At 44.3% G+C, this 20,598-nt stretch overlaps 1 pseudogene; it reads left to right on the top strand.

Annotated features, from left to right (window-relative positions):
- Window positions 4,804-8,506, top strand: Pilrb-ps7 (paired immunoglobin-like type 2 receptor beta, pseudogene 7; annotated as a pseudogene).

Below are 20,598 nucleotides of genomic sequence, written 5' to 3'. Positions count from 1 at the left end.
AGGGTTTATGGGACAGAGAGAATATAGCTGTTTCCGGAGTCAGCCTTCCTAATGCTGCCATTCTTTAACACAGTTCCTCATGTTGTAACACACACAAAAAAAACCTATCATGTGCTACTTTATACTTTTACTTTACTACTGTTATGAGTTATAGTGTAAATATCTGATATGCCAGATACCTGTTTTGGACCCCGGTGAGATACTTACCTACTGGTTGAAAACTGCTGTTCTATGATGTTTGTACAGTAAAGGAATGATCTCTGCCCTTTACTGAGCTGTTTTGTACAGCTTATATGATATAGTTTCTATTATACACACTTTGTATATACTATGTATGAACAGCTTGGTCTATTAAGCTGTGTGTGTGTGTGTGTGTGTGTGTGTGCGCGCACGCATGCGTGTGTGCACGCACCTGTGTGTGTGCACATTTGTTCATCTACACGTGGAGGCTAGAGGAGATTCTAAGGTCTCACCTGTTCAATTTTGGACCAGGTGCTCACACTGGCTTGAAAGTCCCCAAGGACACTACTTTGGCTGGCCAGTGAGCCACAGGGACAATCCTAATTCCACGGTCAAAGTACTAAGATTACAGCTTACTCTGCTCTGTTTGGTGTGGAACTAGACAGACTGGCTGTCAGCTCACAGAGTTCTGCCTGCTTCTGCCTCTTGGGCTGGGATTAAAGGTTGAGGTGGTTCTTCATATGGATATTCAAGATCAAACTCAGGTTCTAAGATTCAAGTAGAATGTGGATGGTTCATGTCAGTTACTTACTTAAGTTTATATCAAAATTCACTGTATTTCTCTGGCTTAGTTATTTGTGACCCAATAAAAATCTGTGGACACACAGCCAGGACAGTTGGGAACTGTGAATTTGAGCTTGCTCTCCTAGAGTCTCAGTCTCAAGGATGTGTTTCCTGTTCTGTGTCAACATCTGACAGCTGTTTCCCATTTCACATCCCACAGAGGACACAAGATGTGACACTCACCCATCCCCCCTCATTCAGGGAGGGTCTGCTCACTTCTCATCTCGCCACAGCACTCAGCACCACCATGAGGATCCCCTCCATCATCTCTTCTGCAGTCTTCACAACTAGTCTGGAGGACACAGGAGGTCAGATGAATCATTCACTGCTGAATCTGGTAGCCATAGATGAGATGATCATGGCCAATTTTGTGGTCACCTTCCCCATCTGTGGATGGATCATCTTTGTGTTGAGGAAGCAAAGGTAAGTAGTCCATGACAGGCCTCATCTGAACTTCCAGTAGGAGTGTTCTCACCAGTGGGAGATGGAGAATGGCAGACTTGTGCAGGGAACAGTAAAGAGAACAAAATAAGTGAAATGTGCCTGAACTGGACAAGGACTGCATCCATGAAGCCTGTTGTCTTTCCTGACTGCCTGGAAATTAGAGGAACAAATGCAGATGAACACAGAGCCTGCTCTTAAGGAATTCAAGGAGTCATGCAGGAGTCTCAGGTGCTGACTGCACATCTGGAATGAGCTGTGCCTGCTAAGGAATATCTGAGAGTAGACGAGCATTTGCAGACAACATGTTAAAGGCATTGATACATATAAAAAGTAACACCTCTTTTCATTGGGCACGTGTCACTAAAATGGAAAGTAATAGACCCATAAACAGAAAGAAATCTATATGCAGAACCTATCACTAAAACAAGAGAAAGAATTGGACACTAGAAATCTAATCCTCCTGAGCAAAAATATGAAACACCTATTGAAGGGTCTCAGTTGAAGTGATTGCCCCTCAAACTGGGACATGAGTATCCCATAAACCACATAAAGAGTTGTCAGATACTTGGACAGGCAGAGACATTACGATTCCTGGGGCTCACTGTGTTGTAAACCTTACCTCGTGGGTGAGAACTATGACTGACCTGTCTCAAAATCCAGAGAGAACATCTCCCAAAGGACAATGCCAAGGTTTTCTTCTTCCATGCAAATGTGTCTGGACATATGCAAATATACACAAGTGTCGCTTAAAGTAAATTTTAAGAAACACTGGAGAAATATTTTAAATGTAGTGATATTTGCAGAATGGCAAATTTTATACATGAAGTTCTGACAACACACATGCACACACACACACACACACACACACACACACACACACACACACACACACCGTTAGCTAAAAATACAATGAAGTTCCTGTTTGAAATACAAATGCATTTCTGTAAAAATAAATGATTTGTCTTCAAACATTCATGGTTACTCTAAGAAATAAAAATGGGGACACACAGGGGGACACAATAATCCCAGCCGGAGGATAATGCAGAGTGGTTCAAGGTTATCTACAGTTGCATAGCACCATTGGTCACTAGGCTCCAAAGACGTTGTACACACAACACAAGACTCAAGTGTGGACTGAGGTCATAGCGGATTTAAAGCCGTGGGACCTAGCAGATTAAAAGATAAGGACTGATATGCATAGATGGTAGAGGGTTTATAAATACCATTTAACAATGTTAAATGTTAAGTAGAAAAACTTAAGAGGAGACCAGCAGCCTAAGAGACAGCATAAGTCTGACTAGGATTCATAACCTGAGGCTAGGGTGGCAGCAGACATGGTGAGGCATGGTGACTGCGGAGCAGAAAAGGCATGAAAGGGTCAAGAGGTCAGAGCAGGGGGAAGGTGGGAAAGGGAGATGGGAGATGGACATGGGTCAGTGGACCAGTAGAGTTTTCCTTTGATTTGCTATGTTGTACAGAAGGTCAGCTGAACGCAACCTTTGGTACCTACCGATTTTCAGACCTGTCCCTAATGGCTGCAGCAGAGCTCTTTGTGGTCTTGGACCCCTCATGTTGTCTGAACACAGAGAACAGCTCCAAGGCAGGACTGAGAACGAGTCTGGCTGACACACTGACACAGTTTCTTCTCCTACAGGTCAGCAGAGGAAAGACAAAACCCCAGACAGGTGAGCACCTGTCATCCCAAGTGGCAGCTGAGGATCTGTTGGGAGGTTTATTCTGAAAGGCATGCAAGCGAGACAGAGAGATGATTCAGCCAGAAATGCATGGCACATGGGTAGAAGGAACTGAGTTTGATACTGAGCTTACACATTATAACCCAGGGATGTGCCTTAAATTTGTAATCACAGCTCTGGACAAGCTAGAGTCAGGCAGTCATGGTTTTCATAGGCTGTCCACGTATTCTAGCCTAAGTGAGTAGTTCCAGGGCTAATGAAAGATCCCTTCTAAAAAAGAGGAAATTTCTCAAGGTGATAAAGTAGTCATACTCTATATTAATTTGAAGTGAAGTATTTTGAATTATGTATTAATGCAAAAGCAATAGTGTGTGTCATTGGGAAATGTAGTCAGCTGCCTAGCACTGTGACCTGGGTGCGATTCCAGGGAACCCAAATTGTACACAGAGTACACTGACCTTGGACAATTGTCCTCTGCTTCTCAGGGTTGCTCACATGCTCCTGGTGAGATATTGTCTATTTGTCCCCAGCTAACAGACCTCCAGGTGCCAGTTTCTCTCACCAGGGAGGAGAGTGCATCAAAGTAGTAATTGGTGAACCCAGATCAGCATCCTACACCTTCAAATTCATGTTCTTGGGAATCAGAACATGTATGGCTGTAGGACTGTTCTGCAAAACATTCTTGAGCAGGGATAGCAAGATAACCCCACTTCTGCCATATGGGTTTGACGTCCTGTCCTCAGAACCCAGGTCTTCCTGTCTGTCTTTGGTCCTGAGAGCCCAACTGTGCTGTTCTCTCTTTGCTCATGGAGCTAATGATACTTTTTAGTAAAAGAGGGATCAGAAATTCAGGCAACTCAGGGAGCTAGTTCAGAGCAAGGCTGAGGTGTAGATGTGTCCAAACCCTGAAAATCTTATCCTGACACCAGCTGAGTTAGGACAGGTTTGCAAATTCAGGAGCAAGAAGCAAGGCTTGGGCCTTGGAACCAGATACCACCCCCACCCCTACACCCTTGTGGTAGTCACAGAAAAAGATGGCTGAATTACAGGTCTATCTTTCTCTTGGGGCATAAGGACAGGTCCAGCAAGCACACTGAATTTCTCTTCATGCAAATGAAGCTTTCAAGAACCTATCACACAGAAATATTCATATAACTCTTGTTACCCCCATTTCTGAGTTTGCTGCTCAGGCCTTGGAACCAGATTTGATCTCTAGTGTCCATGTAAAGAGACCAGCAAAACCTTTAATTTTAACAAAAGTGACAGAGGCAGGCAGAGCTCTGTGAGTGGACAATTAGCCTGTTCTATGTGTCTAGTTCCACACCAAACAGAGCTGAGTGAGCTCTAATCCTAGGACTGAGGAAGTACAGACAGGCTTGTCTGTCCAGTTCACTGGCCAGTCAATCTACTGTCCATGGGAAACTTGAAGTCAGTGAGAGAGAGCCTGATCCAAGAAATGAGGAGGATGAGACCTTAGGCTCTCCTCTAGCCTCAACATGCATAAACCAATGCATGTACACAAAGACAGATACACAGAGACACACGGACATAGACACACATACAGGGATGCATAGACACACACAGAGAAATATACACTCAGATACACAGACACACCTATAGAAAGACTTATACATAGACACACAGGAAGACACACACACACACACACACACACACACACACACACACACACACACACACAGGTACATACACCCAAAGAGACATACCGACACAGATTCTTACACAGAGACACATACACATGCACACACAAACACACAAACACGCATCTGATGTAACAGATCCACATGTTCACACACAGTGGATACACCAGAATGTGTAAAAGAACTATGAAACAGCCATATGTGTAAAGCTCAGTTAAGAGCAGAATACAATCCTTTGCTTCATGCACATCACACCCCTTCTGCTCACATTTCTGGTTGAAGAGGAACCTGCCTGGAGCCCTCAGAATACAGGAAGTGATGAGCAATCTGGAATAGATTCCTTCCAGTTTCTGCCTGCACCCTGAGCTGACCCTGAACCACTGCTCTCTGTACCCGAATACCCCTGGGAGAGAGCTGGTTACTCAGTAGTGCTGACATTCAGAATTACAGGAGAGTCAAGCCACTGTCAGAGAGAGAAAGACCAGCTCAAACCAGAGAGGAAAACCAGCTATGCCAAGGGCTAGGATATGTCTCCCAACCAGGAGTGGGAGCTGGGCCCAAGAGCCCTGTCATGTTGTTAGTAACCACATGGGTGGATCTTTTGCAACATTGGAAAAGAAGAAACCAGATCAATAAAGGCAGATGCTTGCCACAAGGAGGTGGAGATGGTCCTGCTCAACTCAGTCTTCCACTTGAGAATGCCTGAGCGTGTGTTTTTATTTACCCTGATTCTCACTGGACTGCTGAGTGCCTCAGTGTCACTAGACAGGGCAACCTCGACTTCCTGATGGCCCTGCTGGTCTCACTTCCTGAACAGAATCTGGCTATGGCTCGGCTTCTCCTTCTTTTGCTGTCGGCAGCATGTCTACACACTGGTGAGTGGTGGGGCCCTCATTAGCAGGGACTGAACCAGAGGAGGGGACAGAGTGGCTGGGAAAAGTGGGTGTCTTGTGAACAGGGTCTGGTAGAGGAGCCAGCCAGGACTCTCTACCCCAAGAGATCAACACTCAGAGTGAGCCCAACCCAACCCTTCCCTCTTTTTGCTGTCCCTGCAGCCATAGGGATAGTCCTGCCCTGTGTCCCACCCCTCCCTTAAGATGAAGGCTCAGGATGTTCAGGGTTGTCCTTTAAATCCCTGCAGTGGCTTCAGATTCTCCCTGTCCTTCCCAGGGAATTCAGCAGGATATCCAAAAAAGAATGTCTTTAGTGTCGACCAACCAGCTCTCCTCTCTGGAGTCCAGGGTGGTTCCATCAAGATCTCCTTCTCCTTCTACTTCCCCTGGGAGTTGGCCAAGGATCCTTAGATGAGCATAGCCTGGAGATGGAAAAACTACCATGGGGAATACATCTACAACTCCACCCAGCCTTTTATTCATGAGCATTTTAAGGGCCGGCTCATCATGAATTGGTCACAGGGTCAGACATCTGGTGTCCTCAGAATCCTGAACTTGAAGGAGAATGACCAGGCCACATACTTCAGCCGAGTTTTTCTGCAAACAACTGAAGGCATGAAGTCGTGGCAGTCTGTAGCTGGAACCCAACTCATCATCATTCATGGTGAGTCACCATGACTCAGGCTTTGACACCTGTGGCTTCCTTGTTCCCTACATATCATATCAGGTTCCACAAGTCTGAGCTTCCTTTCATATTCCTTTCCCTCGGCTCTGCCCAAACATCTGCCACCAGCATCTTTTCTTGCAGTTGTGAGATGTCTTTGCTGCCTCCTATGTCTGTCATCCTCTGCTCAGACAGAATCAGAGTAGACTCTAGGCTTCAGTACCCCATAGTTCACACCCTTATTTTCTGAAAATTAACTACAGTCCTGTCCTCTTTCACCAATGACCTCAAGGTGAATATAATTCTCCAGGATGGAGCCAACTCTCTTGTTTCTGTGGCAGGGCTCTAGTTGGTACCTCTATGCAGCATCTTCACATAGCTCCAATGTCAGCACAGAACATATAGTAGGGGCCATTGGATGTTCTGGTGTTCTCAGGTCTAACTGTATCTGCCACATGTCACCATAGTCCCTCAGTTCACCTCATAGTTCCCCAGGACACACCTATCTTCTCTCCTCCGTCTCTTCAGTCATTAGAACATGATTAAGAAAGTGTTTCCATTTCCATGATGTGGCTGCTCTATCTTCTGATCCCTCCAGCCCCTCTGATGCTGAAGGAACTGGCCCCTGGATTGGGAGCCCTGAGCCCATTGTAGTGCCTTGTGTTCCTGGATAGGGACCAATAGAATCTGGGTCCTGTGTGTTGCTGCATTGTTTCCTTCAACCTTTCTCTGTTGCTCCCCACAACCCCACTTTTTTTAAAAATATGAGTACTTCTTTATTTCCTGTTTTCTTTCTATCTTGTTTATTTATTTTATATCATTTTCTCAGCTTGTAGCCCTGGCTTTTCCAATACTCACGATATAGACCCATCTAGTCTTGAACTCACACCAATCTTCCTTGCCTCTGCCTCCTGATGGTGGACAGTACAGCATGTGCCACAACATCCTGAGGTGCCTCTTGACTGTCCTAAGCCAAACTATGGGAGGATGTGCCCAGACAGCTATCTGTGCAGGCTACAGCTACCATGGTGAACTGTACTAGAGTTTGATAGCTGCTGCCTGGACTTAGAGAGAAAGGAACCATTTTATGTATGTGTCTAGTTCAGTCATTCTCTAATTTACTAAATCTGCAAATCTTTTATACAGTTCTTCATGTTCTGGGCACCCACATGCCTAAAAGTAAATCATTGCTACTTCATAATTTTAATTATCCTATTTTTATGAATCCCAACGAAATACCTGAAATATGTGATACCTGATATGTAATCCATGTTGGGATAATGATGCACAGGTCAAGAACCCCTGGTTTAGAATTCGCAAGTAGGTAAATATTGGGAAAAATTTTCTCAGTTATGTGTGTAAAGCAAAGGAATATATTCTGCCCTGGACAGAGCTGCACACCTAAAGCTAAAATTGTGTTTTTTTCTTTTACACATTTTGGCATATTCAGTGTGTATGGCAGGTGTGTGTGTGTGTGTGTGTGTGTGTGTGTGTGTGTGTGTGTGTGTTTGTACATATATTTATGTATGTAGTGGCTACAGGAGAGCCTAAGTTCTCATCCACCTTCTTTTGGGAGACAGGCTCTCTCACCGGCTTTAATTTTTTCATGGGGGCTAGGTTGGCAGGCCAGTGAGCCACAGGCACAAATCTGTCTCCACCTCCTCAGCTCTCGGATTACATCACTTGCCTCTGTTTGACACAGAACTAGACACATAGACCAGGTTACCTGTCCACTCACAGGGCTCTGCCTGCCTCTGTCCCTTGGGCTAGGACAAAGGGTCATGCACCCTTCACCAGGTTCTTGAGATTGATATTGGGGACCAAACTCAGGTTCTTGGGTCCAAGCAGCAAACTCAGTATGAACTAACCATATCTGTATGTTATATATATTTAAGTGGAAAAAAAATCGCTGAAGTTTTCTAACGTAGTTACGTGTGATCCAATGAAAATTAGTGAACACACAGCCAGGACAGTTGGGAACTGTGCATCTAAGCTTACTCTTCTGGAGTCTCAGTCTTAAGCATGTGTTCCCTTCCTTGTGTGAACTTTTACCAGCTGTTCTGCATCCCACATCCAACCGAGGAGACAAGGTGTGATACTCACACATTCCTCACTTCATCCACGGATGATTTTCTCACTTTTCTTCTCTCCATAGCTCCCAGTACTACCGTGGTGAGCCCCTCCATCATCCCCTCTGTATTCCCCACAGCTGGCCTGGAGGACACAAGGGGCAAGAGGACTCCTTCACTGCTGAACTTGGGAGCCATGGTTAGGATGGTTGTGTCCAAAGTTGTGGTCATCATTCCACTCTATGGATGGGTGTTCTTCCTGTGGTGGAAGCAAAGGTAAGTGGTCCAGGAGAGGCCTCACCCAAGCTTCCCCAGGAGGAGTGTTCTTATCTGTGGGAGATGGAGAAGGGTAGGGAACAGAAAAGAGAACAGAAGGAGGGAAATTTGCCTGAACTCCTCCAGAAGTGCATGGAGCCTGCTGTCCTTTGTGACCACCTGGAAATCAGAGGAGCAAATGCAGATGAACACAGTGCCTGCTCCTACGGAATTCAAGTAGCCATGTAGGAACCTCAGGGGCTGACTGTTCATCTGGAAGTACTGTGTCTGCTGTAGAAGAAATGAGGGTAGACCAGCTTTTGCAGATAACACGTTACAGGAAGTGATATGTATAAGTAGAGACACTCTTTGAGTTGGGCATGTGTAACTAAAATGGAAATTAATGGACACAGAAAAAGAAAGAAATGTGTATGGAGAAATTAATACTACAACAAGCGAGAGTTGGACACTTGAAATCTCACCCTCCTCAGCCAAATCATGAAACAACCATTGAAGTGTCTCAGTTGACATGATTTTTCCACAAACATTCACATGAGCATCATCCCAGGAGCCATATAAAGAATTGTCAGATGCTAGGAAAGGCTGATGAGCTAGGATCCCTGTGGCTCCCTATGCTGTCCCCCTTATGTACTGGGTGAGACCAATGACTTTGCTGCCTCACAATCCAGAGAGGACAGCTCCGAAACGAAAATGCCCATGGTTGTCCTCCAGCAGCACATGAGTGTTCACATTTGCAAATATTCACATGTGGTTATGCTCTGTTCATAGTAAATTTTTGAAAAAGATTAGGGAAGTACTCTAAATTCAAGCATATTTGCAGAACAGATAATTTTATACATTATGTCCCTGCAAAACACACACATACATACACAACACACAAACAGACACACACACATACTGGAAAATACAATGTTCTTATGCAAAATCCCATTACACTTTTGTATAAATAAATTGTCTTCAAATATTTGTGGGTACTCTAAGAAATAAAAATTGGGACACAGTGGGGGACAAAAAATTCCAGCCATTGTGAAATCCAGAGAAGGGAATCAGGGGTTCAAGTCTATCTACAGTTACATAGCAAGCTGTAGGCCACTGGGCTCCAAATGTCTTGTACACCCAACACAAAACCTACATGTCAACTGAGTTCAAAGCTGATTTAAAGCCATTAGGACTACAGGATAAGGATAGAGATGCATAGATGGTGGAGTGTAATGGAAGTTTACAAATGAGCATGTAAATGTGCATCCCACTGTTTCAGAAAGGCTCTGCCTTCTGTTACTCTAAGTAGAAGAACTAAGAGGTGGAAGAGCTGCAGCCTGAATGACTGCAGAAGTCTGACTGGGAATAAAACCCTGAGTCTCAAACTGCAGGATGCAGCAGCCTACAGTGAGAGGGACAGCTAGAAAGCAAGATGTCAGGGAGGCAAGAGGGAGACACAGTGAGTGCAGGCAGAGATGTGTCAAGAAAGTAGAGTAGGGAAAAGGACTGAAAGGGAGACAGGATATGGGTGAGTTCACTAGTAGTCATCTGACATGCTGTGTTGTACAGAAATTAGGCAAACTCCTGGTGTCAGGTCCTGCTGATTCTCAGACCTGTGCCTACCTGGATGCAGTAGACATTTTGGATGCCCTGGTCCCCTCCTGTTGTGTGCACACAGAGAACAGCTGAGAGGCAGGAATGAGAACCTACATGGCTGACCCACTGACATAGTTTCTTCTCCTACAGGCCAGCAGAGTAAAGCCTCAACCCTAGTAAGGTGAGTGCCTGTCATTTCAAGGAACAGAAGAGGAGCTGATGGGGAGTTCATTATGAGAGGCATGGAAGGGAGCCCGAGAGATGATTATGTCAGAAACGCATGGCACAGGGGTAGGAGGACCTGAGTTTGATGGATCAGGAACTCGCACCCAGGGATGTGGCAGGAATTTGCAATCCCAGCCCTGGTCAAGCAAGAGACAGGCAGAGACATATTGGCTGAACAACAAGTATAAGACACTTGGTGAGTTCCATGCCAGTGAAAGATTGTTTCTTTATAAACTCGGGGATTGCTCAAGGTGATAAATCATGGACATAACATTTTCTAAATTGATTTTACCTGAAATATTTTAAATTACACATGAAGGAAGAAAAGTAGTATATGCCAGTGAGATAGCTCATTGGGAAATGGAGTCTGCTGCCTAGCCCAGTGACCTGGGAATGATTTCTGGGGACCCAAATGTTACACAGAGAACACTGTCTCTGAACAACTGTCATCTGTCTGTCCTGGTCGCCCACCAGATGCTGGTAACAAATAATTTTTTATTCCTCAACTAACAGGCTCCTCCGTACTAGGGTCTCTCATCAGGGAGGTGAATTTACATCAAAGTAGTTGTTGGTGATCACACACCCTGCATCCCACAGCCTTCCATGTCTTCTAGCTGGGAGTCAGAGCTAATGGTTGCAGGATTCTCCCGTGAAAGTCATTCTTGGATAACCCGCACTTCTGCCATGAGTACTCCGACATGCTCTCCTTGGAACCATGGTCCTCCTGTGTGTTTCTGGGCCTGAAAGCCTGACTGTGCTGTTGTCTCTCTGCTCATGGAGTTATTGACACTGTTAATAAATATCTTACTCCAAGCAATCTATCTCAATCTGTCTCTCCTGAGCCTCCATCCCTTCCCCTTCCTGACACTTCTTAGAGAGTGTAGACTGTGTCTAGGGTGTAGGTCACTTGGATAGACGTAAGGGCCATGGTCTTCATTGAAACCCACAGCCTGACAATCAGAATTCTCCTCTTCTTTACTCTCTGGATGCTGACATCTCATCCAGAGCCCACCCGTCCTCCCCACATGCTTCACATCAAGTGTCAGAGCATGGCTTTCTTGGGTCCCATGTTGAGATTTCTTTACTCACAAGCCCAACTGCATGCACTCACTTTCTCAGTTCCTGCCATGTTGACATTCTGCACTCTGGGTTCTCTCCTAAAATGGGAAATTTGTCCCAAGTCCAGTCTGTCCTAACATTTGGTAGTCTGCAGGTCACCTTATAATAAAAATTTGTGGGTACACAGGAAACCATCCAGAGTGACCCAAAAGGAATTAAACCCTGCTTCTCATGACTCAAGTATTTCATGGCCATTCTTGATAGAGATCTACCAATCATAGTGAGACATAAATGAAGTAGTATGGATACAACTCCAGGTCTCCAATCACAAGCCTCCAATGAATATCATTCATGGGCCTTTTCTTGGTCTTTGGGAAGCTGTTTCCAATGCCATGAGAGAAGCTGGAAATATTTGCGGTCATGATGAGGTCACCCAAACTGATGTGTCTAAAGTGAAGTGTCCTGGAACAGCTGTGAGATGTCTAATATGGTTGTGACTGCATCCTAGCCCCTGAGACTGAACTCAGCAGCTCTCATGGGCATGGTGATATTGGGCATTCCTGATGTGTTTACACAAATGGCTGCCAAGATGCTGCTCTGTCCAGACATCTCAAAGAGTCTCATGCACCTGAAAGAAGGGGCCTTAATCCACTTGTTCAAATGGTCGTGTGACTTCTCAGGTCCTTTTCCATTGCATAAGAGGGAAAATACAGAGATAAGCCCAGAGCAAAGACTCACAGAGCCAACATTCTCATCTCTACATATGTGCTTGAGCTCAGGTTGTATACACTTAGGAAGACTGTGTCTCTGATCTGCCAAAAGGGAACATTACGTTCCAACTAGAAAGTAGATATTGGCTTCTGCCCCGGTGACAAGTGTTTGGAATTTATATTCCCTAGACTGAACTGATCAGTAAGAAAAAGGACTAAAAGAAATTTGGGATCATAACATTCCTGTCATCCCAACAATTGATAGGTAGTGATGGGAATATTATCAATTGTAACACTGATTCTCAACCTGTGTGTCACCTCCTCTTTGAAGCTAGGAGACCATTTTCACAGGAGTCACATTTCAGATATCCTGAATATCAGATATTTATATTATAATCATAACTGTAGCAAAATTACAGTCCTGAGATACCAATGAAATAATTCTATGATTGGAGTTACCCCAACATGGGGAAATGTCATAGCATTAGGAAGCTTGAGAACCACAGAATTAGAAGCTATTCTTGATACTTCTTGAGTTTAGGCCACCCTGGGTTACATGGGACTCTGTTTTTAAACCAACAGCAAAGCTTAACAAAACTGAAAACAGTAAATTGTGTCATGAAAAAAGAACATCACTTAGCTCCCTTTTCCCTGGAGATGGAGAACTTGAATATGATACTTAGCTTCTCTCTAGATTTATATAAAATATAACGTGACTAACAATACTTCAGTTTTTGTTTGTCTTTGTTTTCTTCTGTTTTGGAGGAGGGGGTTTCTCTATTATATACATCTGACTGTCCTGGAACTTGCTTTGTACACAAAGTCTGGCCTCATAGTCAGAAAATCTCCTGTGGCTGCATCCTACTAAATCTACCGACTTGGTAGGGTATTAACACTTTCTGCTTTTTTGTTCATTTATTTCTTTTAATTTTGGTTTGTTTTAAGCTAAATATAATAACCCCAAGAAGGGGGCTGTGAGTTTCTCTGTTTCTGTGACCACAAACTTGATGACATACCTATAAATGTCTCTGTCCTCGGCTATCAGCAGATGTTGGGGGAGATTGAACTCTTTCCCCAGTCCTACTCACTGGACCTTTAGAACACAGTGTAGAGTCTCTTCCTGGGGACTCCCCTGGGCAGGTGTGCAGGCAGGAGCTCATCTGAGGCTGAGGACCAGGTCTACATCACCAGCCGCCATCCTTCCCTACCTTCTCTAGCTTCTCCACTCTGTCCCGGCACCAGCCTGGGGGATTACTTTGTGATCACACTCTGGATCTTTTTGTTGTCGCTAGGGAAGAGAGATCAATGAGTGAGTGTGTAAGGAAGTGGTGACAAGAACGGAGAAGACAGGGACAGTTTTCATCTATGAAGGGTATCTGCTGGGCTCACAGAGCATACAGTATGTGTTATCTGAGGGAAGCCTCTGGAATTGAATCATCTACAGAGAAACAGGAAGGGTATAGCCTGTTTTCTCCCCCTGTTGTCATGGGATAAGTTAATTAGTTATAAAGTCAGAGAGTCTGAATGCTGTGAATAAAGTCAGAGGTAGAGACTCAAGAATCACAGAGCCTCGTCTTAAGGAGGCCTTATTTAGTCAGGATGATGACGGGCAATATGTTGTAACAGACCATATGTTAAAGGATCCTTGCATGATATGTGTTTGAGATCTGGTGCATGTGTGTGCAAGTCAGTTTGGGCCCATGTATTGAAGTGCAGAGGACAACCTCAGGTATGGTAATTAGCAACACCCTCCAAGTTCACCATCAACTTTGTGTTTCTGTTTTTGACTGATTGGTGTTTTGTTTGATACATAGATTTTGTAGGTTTGGCTGGGATTTATTGGTCATGTTGTTGGATTTTTTTTTTTTTTTTGGTTTGTTTATTCTTTGACACAAGTCTTCACTCTGCTCCATTTGCTGTCTAAAATCTGGATACATAGACCATATAGCTTCAAACTCAATGGATCCATGTGCTTCTGTCTTCTTCCTCCCAAATCTAGACTTGTATGCCCATGACCAATGTGGGTTATAATCTTTTTTTTTCTTTTTTTTCGGAGCTGGGGACTGAACCCAGGGCCTTTTGCTTGCTAGGCAAGTGCTCTACCACTGAGCTAAAGCCTCAACCCCATAATATTTTAAATAATACTTATTGATTCATTCTGGGGTGTGTAGAGTAGGTAGGGACACATGTGCTACTCCCTCAGCATCACATATATTCCAACCCTGCAGGCTGACACTCCCCATGGTCCTGTGATATGCAAAAGCCCCGTGTGCACACAAAAACCACAGACTTCTTGTCCCTGTGAGATCATGACTTGGGATTAAGGAGCCAGCAGGTGGCAGCAGTGCAGCTGAGCACAGGGCATAGTTGGCATCCTTAGACCCCACCAGAGCCTGCTGTATTAAAAACGTGTTGTCTAGCAGCTGACTGACTTATGGCACTCCTATCAGGTCCAGGCCCTGCTTGGGTGGGTTAGTAACCAGATGACCTTCTACCCAGAGACCTCAGACAGGCAGGGTAAGGTAGGTTAAATCTGGAGGTGAGTGCTCATGGCCACGAGGACATTCTTACCTCACTGTGACAAAGATGTTCATCTGGTAGAGTGTGTTCTTGCCTGTCATGGACAGAAAATGATGTTCTTTGTCCACTGAGAGACAAAGGAGCAGAATCATGCACACCTGTATTCACCACTGAGGGGAGGCACAGATAGGAGGGTCTGTAGGAGTTTCAGATCCTCGTTGAATACATAAGAAATTTAAGGACAAGCTTGGTCAAACCACAGCCTAAATATCTGTCAGATGATCACCTGTCATCCCAAAAGGTTGGGGCCCCTTTGGGGAAGTTTATTATGAGAGTCGTGAAAGGGAGCAAGAGAGATGATTCAAATAGAGAGGTGTACATGTGTACCAGGGCCTGAGTTTGATCTGGAGCAGCCACACTGTAAATCAGGGAAATGGCAGGAATGTGTAATCCCACCCCTGCATGAGCAAGAGACAGGGAGAGGAATGGGGCTGACCGTGTAGCTAGTCTAGTCTAATTGGTGTGATTCAAACCCATGAGAGCCATGGTATAAAAAACTGTGTGGATTTCTCAAGATGATCCATCATGGTCATAACATTTTATAAGTGTATGGTAAATGAAGTATTTTAAAATGCTTTATTAATGAACAACAAACTGTGTATGGCAGTGAGATGTGGAGCTCAGTAGAAATGCTGCCTAGCACAGTGACCTGGGTGTGATTCCTGGTGATACAATTGGTACATGGAGAAAACTGACTGTGGACAATTGTACTATGCCTGTCAGGATCACCCACAGGCTCCTGGTGAGACATCATCTGTTAGTCCTCAGGTAACAGACCTCCTGGTGCCATGACCTCTCACCATGGAGGTGAGTTACTTCAAAGTAGTGATTGAGGGGACTCACCATGCATATCACCACCCTCCCTGCCTCCTGCATGGGTATGAGAGCACATGGATGCAGGATTGTGTGTGATACGTCCTCAGAATCCATGTCTGCTCTGATGTCCTCTCCTTCGAACCCATGTCATCCTGTCTGTCTCTGGTCATGAGAGTCTGACTGGTGTTCTCTCTTGGTTTATTACAAAATACTTTGTAATAAATGTGGGATAATAAATAAAACAATTCAAGGAGCCAGTTCAGAGCAATACTAAGATCAAACCAGAAAATCTCATTCTGAGAGCAGCAGAAGTTAGGAGTTTTCCCTCCTCCAGTCTGTATATTCAGGTCCAAGAAGCGTGTACTACCCAACCTTTGCCATTTTTGAGGAAGTAATAACAAGATGGCCGAATTTCAGGTCTAATTTCCTGTTACTCAATAGAGACATATCCAGCAAGTATAATTTCTCTTCTTGCAAATGAATCTTTCTCAGACCCTCAGCACAAGCCAATCATGTACAGTCATCCTATAACCAATAACCATTTAGGAAATTTGGTATAGCCCTTGTTACCCCCGATAAATCACAGCTCTTTCACTGAAAACCTCTCTGAGAAGCCTGTTTCTCCATAGGACACAATTTAGAAGAGATCCTTTGAGTGTACAACCCTGGGAAACCTTTGTTCCTATCTTTCCAGCACTGAGCTCAACTTTCCTGTAGACCTTAAGGTCAGAAGAAGAACCAGTCCAGCAAATAAAAGTCTCACTCCAAGCAATCCTTCTCAGTATTTGTCTTGACCCTTTTCTTCTATATGTGCCCTCTGAGAGTGTGGCAGACTCTGTCCAGGATACAAGTCAGTGGGACAGGGGCAAGGACCATGGTCCATATTGAGAATAACAGCCTGAGAATCGGGGTTCCCTTCTCCCTTATTCCCTGCACACTGCCATCTCATCCAGAAACTTGACTCCCTCCCTCCATGCTTCACATCCAGTGGCAGACAAAGGCATGTTTAAGCCCCATGTTGGCCTTCCTTTCCTCAAAGGACCATCTTTAATTTTCTCACTTCCTGCCATGTTGATATTCTGGACTCTGAGTTCTCTCCTACGACAGTTCTTTTTCCCCATGTCCAGTCTGTCTTAACATTTGATAGTCAGCAGATCAGCTCCTAACAGAACACAGAAACTTTCCATTCTGACTCATGCTTGATAGAGTTCCTTCAACTACAGTCTGTCATAGCTGTACTGTGGCACAGATGTAACTCCAGTCCACCAATCACAAGCCTGAAATAAGTATCATTCTTGCGCCTTTGCTGAGGCAAATGGAAAATCATCCCCAATCCTATGAGACTAAATGGAGATAACTGGTGTCATAGAGAGGTCATCAAGGCTTCTTTTTTTATTTTATTTATTTATTTATTTATTTATTTATTTATTTATTTATTTTTTTATTAACTCGAGTATTTCTTATATACATTTTGAGTGTTATTCCCTTTCCCGGTTTCTGGGCAAACATCCCTCTCCCCCCTTCCCTTCTTTATGGGTGTTCCCCTCCCCATCCTCCCCCCCTTGCCGCCCTCCCCCCAACAATCTAGTTCACTGGGGGTTCAGTCTTAGCAGGACCCAGGGCTTCCCCTTCCACTGGTGCTCTTACTATAATATTGATTGCTACCTATGATGTCAGAGTCCAGGGTCAGTCCATGTATAGTCTTTAGGTAGTGGCTTAGTCCCTGGAAGTTCTGGTTGCTTGGCATTGTTGTACATATTGGGTCTCGAGCCCCTTCAAGCTCTTCCAGTTCTTCCTCTGATTCCTTCATCATGGCTTCTTATGGTAAAAGTGAAGGGTCCTGGAATATTTTCATTGTGTCTGCAGTGGTTGTCACCCAAGCCTCTTGAGGTTGTTGAGGTTGAACTCAGCAGCAATGATGGGCATGGTGACCTTTGGAGCTGGGGTGGTGTTTTCTCTGAGCATCCCTGATGTGTTCATACAGAAAGATGCCATGATGGTGGTCTGTGTAGTCATCCATAGTGGTCCATTTGCATCTTAACACCACAGGAAGCTGCACACAGAAAAGTGACCTTAATGTAGTTGCTCAAATGGTCATGTGACTTCACAGGTCCATTTCCATTGTTCAATAGTGAAAAACCATAGATAGTCCCACAGCAATGATTCAGACAGGGCCACCATTCTCAACATCACATAGGTGCTTATCTTATGAATACACATAGGGCAATGTGCCTGAACTCGACAAGGACTGCATCCATGAAGCCTGCTCTCCTTTGCTCATGGATTTAATGATACCTTTTAGTAAAAGAGCGACCAAAAATTCAGGCAACTCTGGGAGCTAGTTCAGAGCAAGGCTGAGGTGTATATGTGTCCACACCCTGAAAATCTTATCCTGATACCAACTGAATTATGACAGGTCTGCGTGTTCAGGAGCAAGAAGCCTATACCACCCACACCTCCTACACCTTTGTGGTAGGCACAGAGAAAGTTGGCTGTATTACAGGTCTGACTTTCTCTTGGGCTATAAGGACAGGTCCAGCAAGCACATGGAATTTCTCTTCATGTAAATGAAGCTTTCCCAGAACCTATCACACAGAGAGTTTCATATAACCCTTGTTACCTCCATAAAAGAGAAGTGTTTCATTGAAAATCTGTTGGTGAAGGCTGTTTCTCCACAGGGCTCAATCTTGAAGAGATCCTGTGAACCCATCAATCTGGATGAGCTCAGTCCATTACATTCCAGCCCTGTGCTCACCTAATCTGTATGCCCTACAGGCAGAAGAACCTTGACAGCAAATAAATATTTTATTTCCCAGAAATCTATCTCAGAGTTTGTCTTGACTGACTTCTCCCATATGAGGCCTCTAAGAGATTTGCAGAATGTGTTCAGGAAACAAGTCTATGGGAGAGGGGCAAGGACAATGGTCCACAATGAGATCCACAGCCTGAGATTTGGGGTTCCACTCTCCTTACTCCTACAGCCCCAATCCCTCCGTGCTTCACATTCAGTGACAGACTATGGCTTGCTTAAATCCCATGTTGGATTTCCTTTCCTCACATATATTCCTAAATATAATGCACTCAATTCCTCATTTCCTGCCATGGTGATATTCTTGAAGGTTTGGTTTTTCTTAGGACAAAACTTCTGTGCCAAGTCCAGTCTCTCTTTAAATTTGGTAGTCAGCTGGCCGGCTTCTAATACAAAGCTTGTGGCAACACAGGAAACCATCCAGATTGACCAAGTAAGAGTGAAACCAGGCTTTTCTTGTAGCCAGAAAATGTGCATGGTCATACTTGATAGAGATCTACCAAGCACAGTGAGCCATAGGTGCAGTGTGCCACAGATGCAGTCCACCAATCACAAGCCTCTAGTTAGTATAATTCATGGGCCTTTGCTGAGGCATTGAGAAAATGATCTCCAATCCCATGAGACCAAGTGGAGATAATTGGGGTCATGGATAGGTCAGCAATGCTCCTTGTGGCTAAAGGGAAGTGTCCCAGTCCAGGTGTGAGGTGTTTGCTTTGGTTGTGACTACACCCAAGCCTCCTGAGCCTGAACTTAACAGCTCTCATGGGCATGGTGACTTTGGGATCTGAGGTAATGTTTCCTCTGAACATCATTGAATATGAACACTCCTAGATTCTTTCCCATTGTGAAAAGGGAAAAAACACAGAAATGCACACAACAAAGACTTACACAAGCCAACATTCTCAACACCACATAAGTGCATAAATCTTGGTTGTATACACTTAGGCACACTGTATCTGATCAGCCAAAAGAAAACATTATAGTCCTATTGAGAAGCAGACTTTGGCCTCTGCCCTGGCTACCAGTGTTGGGAATGTGTGTTCCCTGGACTGAGCTCATTAGTAAGAAACAGTACCAGAGGGATCTGGACATCATAACATACGTGTCACCTCAACTATGGACATGTATTGATGAGATGATCATCAGCTGGAGCACCGGTTCTCAACCTCTGTGGGTCAACATCTCTTTGAAGGAAGAACAACATTTTCAGAGAAGTGGCATGTAAGATATCCTGCATATGAGGTGTTTATATTAAGATCATCACAGTCACAAAACCACAGTCATGAAATAGCAATGAAATACTTTTATGGTTGGAGTCACCCCAGCATGAGGAACTATCCCAGTATTAAAAATCTTGAGAACCCATGGAACCAAAGCTATTTTTAGTACCTCTTGAGTTTGATGCTATCCTGCATTATAGGAGACTTTTTCTTAAAACCAACAATGCTAACCAAAACTCCAAACACTCAGAGAGGTCATGGAGAAGAGTCTTCGGTTGGTTCCCTTTCTGTTGAGAATGGAGAACTTGAAGATGATACCAGGTTCCTCTTCAGACCTTGATGTTAACAATGTGAGTATCAATACTTTAGCTTCTTGTTGTTTGGTTGTTCACTGTTGTGTGTTTCTGTTTTTGTGAACAGGCTCTCTCTACTACATAGATCTGACTGTTCTGGAACTTGTATGTGTGTGTGTGTGTGTGTGTGTGTGTGTGTGTTTGTGCGTATATGTGTGTGTGTGTGTGTGCATGTGTGTGCACATTTGTTCATTTACATGAGGAAGGTAGAGGGTAGTCTAAAATGTCACCCACCTTATTCTGGGGACAGCCCGCTTATTGGCTTCAAGTTTCCCATTGAGACTAGGTTGGAAGGTTATAGATGCAAGGAGAAGCTTGTCTCCACCTCCTCTGTACTAGGATTAGTTCTGTTTGATGTGGATCTAGACACATAGACCAAGCTACTGGTCAGCTCACAAAAATTTGTCTGCCTCTGCCTCTTGAGCTAAGATTAAAGGTTTTGTGGGCTCTTCATATGGATACTCAAGATCAAACTCTGGATCTAAGGGCGAAGCAGAAAACTCTATGAACTAATCATATTTTTATACTACATACATGTAAGTAAAAAATTATGACTGTATTAGTCTGGCTTAGTTATCTGTGACAAATGAAAATCTCTGGACACACAACCAGGACAGTTGGAACTGTGCATGTGAGCTTACTCTCCTAGAAGGTCAGCCTTCAGCATCAGTTCCATTCCCTGTGTGAACTTATTTTTAACTGGAAGTTTTCAAATTTGCATTTCAAATGTTATGCTGTTCCTCAGTTTC

This window comes from Rattus norvegicus, chromosome 12 (genome assembly GCF_036323735.1).
Source record: "Rattus norvegicus strain BN/NHsdMcwi chromosome 12, GRCr8, whole genome shotgun sequence".
NCBI lineage: Eukaryota > Metazoa > Chordata > Mammalia > Rodentia > Muridae > Rattus > Rattus norvegicus.
The sequence above is the reverse complement of the archived record's forward strand: the minus strand, read 5'-3'. Positions and strand labels throughout refer to the sequence as shown.